This window comes from Etheostoma spectabile, unplaced genomic scaffold (assembly GCF_008692095.1).
Source record: "Etheostoma spectabile isolate EspeVRDwgs_2016 unplaced genomic scaffold, UIUC_Espe_1.0 scaffold433, whole genome shotgun sequence".
In the NCBI taxonomy this organism is placed as follows: Eukaryota; Metazoa; Chordata; class Actinopteri; order Perciformes; family Percidae; genus Etheostoma; species Etheostoma spectabile.
In genome coordinates, this window is record NW_022605608.1 from 860,734 (window position 1) to 867,774 (window position 7,041).

The 7,041-nt window shown below is 41.0% G+C and overlaps 1 long non-coding RNA gene across 1 annotated transcript in view; it reads left to right on the top strand.

The window, feature by feature from the left end:
- The first annotated feature begins 770 nt into the window (after positions 1-770).
- The window catches only part of LOC116686682 (uncharacterized), an 8,135-nt gene continuing 1,864 nt past the window's right edge, over positions 771-7,041 (top strand). Inside the window, exon 1 of the long non-coding RNA XR_004331327.1 lies at positions 771-781. This is a non-coding gene — a long non-coding RNA (uncharacterized LOC116686682). The remainder of the gene's footprint in view (positions 782-7,041) is intronic.

Here is a 7,041-nt window from a genome sequence, read left to right on the forward strand (position 1 = left end):
AATATTATCATAGACGATATAAATCGCCCACCCCTACTGCAGACAATAAAATGTAGTCCTCTCAATACACCCAAATCAGTCGACATGGAGAATCACAACAAAAAAGTTTTTTGCATCGTTATAGTGCTTAAACCTAATTGGTGTGTCTACAATTAAGCAATTATGTGTTTGCACACCTGATGGCTGTGCTTCACAGATTGGCTCATAGTTGTGGTAATTTGACAATCATTGCTGTGCAATTACAATGAAATGACAACATGATATACTTCTGTGTTGAATGTATGCAAGTGTGTTTAATGTCACTGTGTGTATTGTTTTACAAAAAGTTTGAGGCTGACATTGTGCTTATAGTGGTGAACATCTAGGCCAAAGTTTTGCTCCTTGAGTGTAAGGTTTGGATAATTGTGTAATACTTTTGATTTCAGTGTGTGGACAATCGGCAAAGACTGTAACATTACTTTCATCTTATAAGATAATGCAAGTTCACCAAGATCTGGCTTGAGAACAGCTCATTTAGTGTTGATTTGAAGCCCGTTGAAAATAACACATCTAAATCCAGTTGCACCTTGTGCAAGAAAACCTTCCAATTTTGGAACTTTGTCTATAAAGCCATTAGGGTTGAAGAGAAAGTCAAAAAAACAAAGCATAAAAAGCCATAAGCAAATGACTGTCATTGTCAAGCAGCAACCTCTGGGTTTGAGACATTAAGCACACATGCAAGTTCCAAAAACTGCAGTTCACAATGTGTGCAATGCACACTTGAGGCTGGCTCCAAAATGAAGTCAATCCCCATTGAGGCCCATGGTTAAATTAGATACCGGTGTGGGGCTCTGTCAGCCGCAGACCCCCTTTACCCCAAGCCTTTCCAAGCCTACATAGAATCAGTGTTCAATCCTCGGGCAGACTGTGCACACACCACCTAGCCAGGTTACGTTTGTTTCAACATGTCCTTGTACGTTCACGTTATTGTCGTTTTTTTCATGTACAGGTTACGATTTTCGAACGTGACCATTTCACAATCTGCCGTGACACTGGGAGGCTCTGGGGAATGCAACAATGGGGAAATGAAATGCTACATATGGGACGTGGAAAAAGCTTGTGCGGGGACATGACCCGCGTCTCTGTGGCACGCAAAAACAGGGAAATAAAACGCCACACGCCGGCCACAACAGCAGGATGCTTGTGGTTAGGAAAAAACACCGAGGAAAAGTACCTTCACACACAGGACGCACTGACAACAAGAGGACAGTTGTGGTAAGGAAGAGAATAACACAGAAAATAACTGCAACACGCGGTCCCCAGTCACCGGTCTCCTGGGTGAAAGTCCTGTGTTGTTTGACCCATCCACCACCCCGACCAACCTCCTTGTGCGTATTTTAAGCTTGTCAATACTACTTGTTACCGTAATCGTTCTGTGATCATGAAATAGGCTTCCCATTGAAATACATTACTTCAAAAGTCGTAATCAACACGCGAACATAACGACATTAATGTGACCTGTACACAAATCAATAGATAGATAAATACAACAATAGATAAAGTGACCATTTCACAAACTGCAATGAGACTGAATGACTGAATGACTGAGGGCTAAAATATCTTACATAAATTAAAGGTTACAAAAAGTGCTACGATGACTTTGTAAAACTCTAACATGATCTTGGTCAAATGTTTCCCCCCAAATGTAATTGAAAATGGATTTTACAGTAGTTGTATGGGAACATCATTTTTTAGAAGGTTTTTTATGATGACTAATCTCAAGTTTTTTTTCCTGGTTAAATAAAGGTTTGAATGAATGAAAAAGAAGACAGTGCTGGTGCACTAGTCACATTGTGATAATTTGATATTTTGGACAGCTGGCGTCCAGGGGCTCTGTAGCAACTAAATAGGATGAGCAAGGGCCCGAATATTATCGTTCTGTGGAACTATAGACTGGGATGTATAGACCAGAAAGGATCAAAATCCAATGCATTTCCCTGGCAAATCGCAGTCTATGTGTATGTAATTGGAACTTCCCAATGTTCATGGTTGTGAATTTCGTCTCACTGTCAAAACCAAGGGGCCTATAAAGAAGAGGGGCCTTTCATGAGCCAATAAAAAATTAACATTGATTTCTTCTTTGTCGAATTTTCTGTCCATCACTCAATCCACCCAAACAAGATATAAGAAAATGTGTTCAGCCAATGGAATAATTAGCACTAAAAATACGAGTGCCTTTCTAACTTCTGATTGGGTGGGCAGCCTAAAGCCCGCCACCAAAGTTGCACGCTGCCTACTCCTCTGTCTTCTTGTTGTGTTCAGACTTGCTAATATGGCCAGGCACAAACACACAAAGCTATGACAGACCCGTCCGTCACTCTCTGTCTCCGTTCTGTAAAAATAGAGACGAGCAGCGCAGCTTCTTTATTCTGTGTAGCTGCTTCTGATGATTATAACGGAGGCACTCTGCTGTGCATGTTGCTGCAGAAGTGTGGTGATGCGTACATGCCTGCTTCATGTATTTCTGCTGTAGATTTCTACCTACTGCAGTGCAGCGTGCAGCCACTTCTCTAAACTTTGTCTCATTCATACACCCAAACAGGGGTCTGTGTCTGTCAGACGGCCTGTGCACTGCTGTACTGCAAAAGAATAACGTAATGCACAGCAGACTGTACGGCAGGTGGATTTTTAGTTTTTCATAAAATATTGTGACTGCATCAAGTTACCACTTGTATCAAGTTACGACTTTTATTTTCCTAATATAACAACTTTTTAATCAAAATATCACAACTCTTCCAAATCTCAGAACACAGATGGGATTTTTTGAGTTTTATTTTGAATGTGCACAAAGTTTTAAACATGAGCAGAAATCTTGCTGAAATACATTTAAGCTAATACAGTCCAGGGGTTTATAAATCAATTAAAATGACTTAATATATCATTAAAGCGACACACTGAAAGAGGTTATTTGCTCAACAAGAAAAGGCAAAAGAGTAGGGAGAGATGTGTGTTGATGAGCAGAGATAACATAAAATGAGAAGTTGATCTAGAAGCGGTGTTACAGTTCAGGGAATTGGGGACCCAAATGCAGAGATAAGGCAGGATAAGTTTGCATTTCAGGATTTAATAACAAAAAGGGCAGAATTTCTTACAGAAGAAACCAGCAAGGGATCCAAAAAGCAGTAAACAACACAAGGAGTCCCAAGGAAGCAGGCAACAATGAATGTCCAAAAATTATGACAAAAAACAAAAGGCTGGAAAAAACTCAGAGAAAACTCACAGGAGAAGAAAGACAGCAGGGAAGAGTCCAAACACAGGCACAAAGTGAACACACTGATAGGAAAAACAAAAAATGATCTGACACAAGACAAAGGGAACACAGAGGCTAAATACACGAGGTAACGAGCAAACACGGAACAGGTGATACAGCCGGTGAAACACATCAGGGTGGGGCTGAAAACACAGGAAGTATAACTAGACAAGGCTAGACAGAAAACCAGACTATCAAAATAAAACAGAAAACAGAACATACAGACACGCATGGGAAGACAAAAGACAGGAACTACAACGAGACAAGACAAGGGAGGAAACAGAAAACAGAACAAATACACAATAATCAATAAACAAAACAGGAAACAGCAACAAAAATGTGCAAACTGGCAACAGAAAAATCCACAACCACAACAGGTGGATACATATTTGAGGGCCTTAATGCATTATATTATGTTTTTATATGTTGAATTGTCACCTACATGTTTTCTTGCTGTTTTCACCATGAATTGTTCTATAATATTATTGTAAATTATTTAAATACAAATACTGCCTAACTGCAGGTTAATGCGGGCCTGGTCACAGCTCAATGGAAAGAGTTGTTTTTGTGTTGTGTTGCTTTTTTGACCTCTTCTTTTACAGCAGTAGCATCTAATCTTTCTTCAGATAAAGCAAAAAGTCAAGCATTCTGCCACGCCAGCCCAATGAAACACGATTAAAAGTGTTAACTGAAGCCAACGCACACAGCAGCAGTTCACACAAGGGGCGTACATAACGTTTACCACAAGACTGAGGAAAATCAGTTCGGAAAAGCTGCCACAATCAACATAGAATACTAGCAGAAATGTGATTTGTATGCACACAAGTGCCCATAGGAGTAATGAGCTTAGATGAACTCTTGAGTAAATCCTTTTGTATGTGTGTGTGTCTAAGGTAGGTGTGTTTCTCAAGAGGACATATTGAACAGGATAGACAGCATACGGTGCATCACATCTGTTATCTGCTGAATACAAGTTCCATTTTTTGTAAACCAGATGACATTTATCTTGTTCATACTTTCTTTGGCATCTGTGACTGGATTTGTTGTCAGAGAGGTGTGAAATTGGCAGTAACAACGTTGCTAAATGCCTCACATGAGAAGCAGACTTAAAATAAAAGACCACAGGTAGTCGACATTTGTAATTCATTGCCTAAGATAAGTTTCTTGGTTTACATAACAGCCAGAAGACAATGGAGGGTTTGTTAAAATATCTTGGTCTTGTGAAAACTAAAAGAAAATGATGACTCTCCAAACTGGGACACATTAAAAGAACAAAATACATCCCCATTTCCATTCTTGACTATCCTCTTGCAAAAGTATTAAAGAGCAGTGTGTTATTGACAGTTCTCAGGTCTCTAATTTTCTAAAGCCGCTATCACGAGCCATCCTACTTTCTTTCGTTTGAAAAGTCACCAATGTTGGTCAGTTTGAAAATCCGATTATATTCAGATTAAGGCAGTACCCAGGTTTTTAAAACGCCATATAAACACCTTACTCTGGTTGAAATCGGAATCTCATAACCGGGTTAACAACCCAAGAAAACTTATTTAGTAACCAGTGTATTCTTAAATATATACTGTACACTTTAACCGGGGTAAGCTCGGGTTATACATCTGTGCATGCTCCGTAGGTTATAACCGCCCTAGTGTGTATTCACAATACTCCCGAGGCTATTTTGCAGCGGCACCGCGGCTCTGTCTTGCGCTTAGTGCCGCCAAAGACAATTGTGATTGGTTTAAAATAAATGCCGATTAACCAGAGCATGTTTTTCTCCTATCCCAGAATGCTGTGTGGACTAGCCAGACCCTCCTCCGCACCACTGTTGAGGAAGGTCCGGCAATGGGAGACTATAACCGCCCCTCCCAACTCTGATGCAATGTATTTGACCCAGAAATAGAAGAGGGCAGGTGGAAGCAATGGCGACAAAAACAACCTTTAAACCTACTGAGGACTTTGACATGGTGAGTACGAAATGTATGTCTTGAAAGGTCGTCCATGTTCTCCCCACTCTCCAAGCTGTTGTGATTTTGACAAAGGTCAACTGGAAGAAAACGCCTTATTCCGACCAGTTGTATGTTGGCAGAGTGCCACCTGTACCGGAAGTAGAGTTACTGTTATTCTTTCCATTCCTCCCCGCTCATGTACATATATGAAGAGAACTTAGCCCAGGTAAGATCATACCCTTGTTAATGCTGTGCATGTAAAGGCACTGAGTGTAACTTGTGCCAGAGGAAGGTCTGGCTAGTCCACACAGCATTCCGGGGATAGAGAAAAACATGCTCTGGTTTATTGCCATTTCTTTAAACCAATTCTAATCATCTTGGGTGGTGCTAAGCGCCGCACGGACCAATGGCACCTCTGCAAAATAGCCTCGGGAAGGAACTTGTGTTGGTGGAACGTGCACGTTCAAAGACTGATTTAGTTGTGTAACAGAAAACTTAGATTGTACAGATAGTCTAGCTAGCTGTCTGGATTTACCCTGCAGAGATCTGAGGAGCAGTTCACCATAGTCCTCATTAAATCGACCAGAGTTTAGAACGGCAACACAAAAGAAGTGAAAAGTAATAGACATCCGGCCGAAATGAAAGCCATCCTGCCGAATTTCCAGTGGCATCTGAACAATCCCAGAAGTGGAACGTTGTGGATATAGATTAGGCTGTGTGTAAAGATGTTGTCTGGGGCAATACTCTGAGACAGTGCACAGCCTCCCTAATGTGTTTCAACACTGCTGAACAGCCACATTTGTGAACACAGTACCTCCTTAAACAAAATGCTGAAAACAACTCACTGACACTAGCTTCTGTGTCCATCTACTTGGCATTCCCACTCTTCCTGAAGTGCTCCTCCAGACAGTGCATCATGAAAGTGTAAATCATGCAGAGAGGCAGTTGATGGATTAATTTTCAGATTCTGCTGATTTGCATGATTAAAGTGGCTTTGTAGGCGGTCAGATGGTTGGTACCAGATCCAACATCACATTAAGAAAACAGCTATTGCAAGGATTTTTCCTCCATGGTGTCTAAAGAAACAATGTTACCAGGAAAAAAATGAATCCAGCAGCAAGCTTTCTGTAACAGGTTAACTACAAAGAAAAGGAAAATGAGCTTTTGAAAACTACCAATTACCTTTGACATGTAGCTGAAAGTTACGCTGTTAGCAGGCCAGGGCCTATGAAAAGCAATCCCCCTTGTAAGTTTTCAAGTTTTATTGCTCAAAGGAGTGATAGAATGCAAAACATTTTACCTTGTCATATGTAAATAACGACAATTCGGTGGGTAAATTGGACATACATAGAAGCTTAAAATCATATTGACATGCCTGTCCTCTGCAAATCTCACATTTTGAAACTGACGCTGAAAACAGGCAAATCCCAACAAAGCTTAAAGATGACGTCAACATCTCAGGATGTATTAAGAGAACGGTCACACCCCAAAATGTACATTCAGGCCACTGACCTGAGAACAGTTCAGAATGTAGTTAGGTCTAGTGGATGTCTGACTGAGAACGCTGCTCGTGTTCTTTGACGGGATTTACAAAGAAGAAAGTTTGGAATATTTTCTAGGATATTGACATTGAACCAGGGTCGTAAATGCAGTGCTCCAGGCTGTACAGGGAACGGAGACACTTCTCATAGTCTTCTCAAGGAAGCAACCACTCAACGGGCATGGCTGATGTTTCTCTATAAGGCAGGGTGACCAGACGTCCCCGGTTTTGGTGACCTGGATCTGTCCCCGGAAATGTCCCCGGTTTTC